Source organism: Sinocyclocheilus anshuiensis, unplaced genomic scaffold, assembly GCF_001515605.1.
Source record: "Sinocyclocheilus anshuiensis isolate Anshui unplaced genomic scaffold, SAMN03320099.WGS_v1.1 scaffold998, whole genome shotgun sequence".
In the NCBI taxonomy this organism is placed as follows: Eukaryota; Metazoa; Chordata; class Actinopteri; order Cypriniformes; family Cyprinidae; genus Sinocyclocheilus; species Sinocyclocheilus anshuiensis.
Genome location: NW_015536513.1, coordinates 545305 through 547938, shown reverse-complemented (window position 1 = coordinate 547938; position 2634 = coordinate 545305). Strand labels below are relative to the sequence as shown.

Genomic DNA, 2634 nt, shown 5'->3' with positions numbered 1-2634 from the left:
GCTGAAAATTCAGCTTTTTTTCTTTCTTTTTTTTACTGTATTTTGGACCAAATAAAAACAGCTTTGGTGAACATAATTTTTTATTTTTTTAAATGTATATAAAAGTCTTGCCAACCCAAAACATTTGAACGGTAGTGTAGAACTGATATTTTGAGTTTAAGGCAAGCAGTGTTTCAACCTAATTTCACAATGTGATTTCTCCAAATTAAACAAAGTGTGTACCTCACTATGAGCTGCATTTGTATATTACATTTTTTTAAATTCAATAATGCCTCAACTTCACTATTATTTGCTTTAAATCAGCCTTAAACTGTTGTTTAAAACCACTTTAAACAAGCAGACATCTCACCACTGCTGCATTTATTTGATCCAAAATACAAAAACGGCAATACTCTGAATTATTAACAAGTTTAAAATGACCGTTTTCTATTTTAATATACTTGAAAGTGCAATTTATTTCTACGATGGCAAAGTTGAATTTTCAGCATCATTACTCCAGTCTTTAGTGTCTCTTTTTGCCGAAGTATTATTTCTGATTATTATCAATGTTAAATAAAAACTGTAGTTTTTTCAAGATACTCTTTCACTGATAGTTATTTTCAGCACTTAAGTGGACAACATGCATATTTCACCACATTTAATGGACTTAAACCTTGCACTATACAGGACTTTTATTTTGATAGGATGACGTGACGTCATAAGTCTGCGCCGCGCTCCTGCGTTTGTTGTGATTCTGCTGAAGAAAGGTTTGTGTTTTCGGCAATTAAAGTGTTTAAATTGATACCAAGCGTTTTGTGTGAGTAAAGCGCATCCACACATAAGTAACAGAGAAGGTGTGTGTCATTTCGTTCCATATATCGTGAATCAGTTTATCTTTAACACGAATTCAATCACTGGCTATCTGTTGTTTAAATGATTACTTGCTGCTAGGAAGGACTATTTCGTTTTCTAGGGAGCTGATTGAGACGCACTCAGAGATTTAGTTTCGATTTATTTTTCTTTCTGTTCATTATTCTCATCTTCATTCAGAGTCAAACATGAAGATACTGAGGAACAAACAGGTTGGTTTTTATTCTCTAAGCTGAGCTCACTCATTTGCAACCAAGGCCAGATTATGAGAAACAGAAACGATTAATTCATTGTTTCAGTCTGTTAGTGTCCCTCACCTCCCGCTCTGAGTCTTTCGTTCTTTCGTTCACATCCCCATAAACTGAAGCTGAGTTGCAGTCGGTACCAGAAACAGAATTGATTAGCTCATCTCTCGAGTCTTTGGGTTCGAATTATTCGTTCTTTTTTTTTCCCCCCTCACATACACTTTAAAATGGTGGACAAGCAAATGGATGGAAAATGAAAAGTTTTATATCGTCGATGGCACTGTCATCTTAAGAACATGCTAATCATGATGTCCATCACAATAAAATATCACATTTTATGAAATGTTCAAAATGGTGAAACAGTAGGGATGTAACGATTAACCGCAAGCCAGTTGAAAATCAATTAAATTATGTGACTATTCAAATCGGTTGAGATGCTAAACAAATTTAGGGGTAGGCGATTCATTTAGGGGTAGGAGTTTATATGAATGCATGTCTGAGGGGAACTTACTGTCTTTAGAAAAGTTTAGATGGTATTTTTTCTTTTCATCTTGCCTCTGTATAATTTGTATAACCTGTAAAAATGCTTTGTTTACAGCGGTAACCAAGGAAACACTGTATCATTGCTGTTCATAAGCGCAGCTCTGCTTTGTTTACAGCGGAAACCAAGGAAAACGCTGTTCATAAGCGCAGCTCTGCTTTGTTTACAGTGTAAACCAAGGTAAACGCTGTATCATTGCTGTTCATAAGCGCAGCTCTGCTTTGTTTACAGTGGAAACCAAGGTAAACGCTGTATCATTGCTGTTCATAAGCGCAGCTCTGCTTTGTTTACAGTGGAAACCAAGGTAAACGCTGTATCATTGCTGTTCATAAGCGCAGCTCTGCTTTGTTTACAGTGGAAACCAAGGTAAACGCTGTATCATTGCTGTTCATAAGCGCAGCTCTGCTTTGTTTACAGTGGAAACCAAGGTAAACGCTGTATCATTGCTGTTCATAAGCGCAGCTCTGCTTTGTTTACAGTGGAAACCAAGGTAAACGCTGTATCATTGCTGTTCATAAGCGCAGCTCTGCTTTGTTTACAGTGGAAACCAAGGTAAACGCTGTATCATTGCTGTTCATAAGCGCAGCTCTGCTTTGTTTACAGCGGTAACCAAGGAAACGCTTTAAGCGCCTCCTGCTGGTAGAGTGAATCTGTGTCTCATTCAGCTGCTGTTTAACACACTCTGTTAGCTTAGATAATTTAGAAGTTTCATCTGGTCTTGTTGAGATACTGTTATGCTGATGATACTCAACTATATATATTAAAATTTTTCTGGTTTAATCACGATCAGATTTTTTCTAGATCCTGCATTAAATTTATATTTTGACCTCCCTATTCGGGGAACAGACAGTCTTTATAGATTGTACAACGCAAGTACTTCTATCATTTAAGTGGGTAGAACAAAAGTCATCATGGCAGTTATTTGATAATTGGCTTACTAGTCATATGGAGCGCAGCGTCCTGGAGATGTTGTCTGACAGGAGTTCCGCCCCGACTCTG

The 2634-nt window shown here is 36.9% G+C and overlaps 1 protein-coding gene across 1 annotated transcript in view; it reads left to right on the top strand.

Moving 5' to 3' along the window:
- Positions 1-733: 733 nt before the first annotated feature.
- Positions 734-2634, top strand: part of LOC107692157 (gastrula zinc finger protein XlCGF57.1-like) — a 5071-nt gene continuing 3170 nt past the window's right edge. Inside the window, exon 1 of the mRNA XM_016491110.1 lies at positions 734-746. The gene's annotated coding sequence lies outside the window, so the exon portion shown is untranslated. The remainder of the gene's footprint in view (positions 747-2634) is intronic.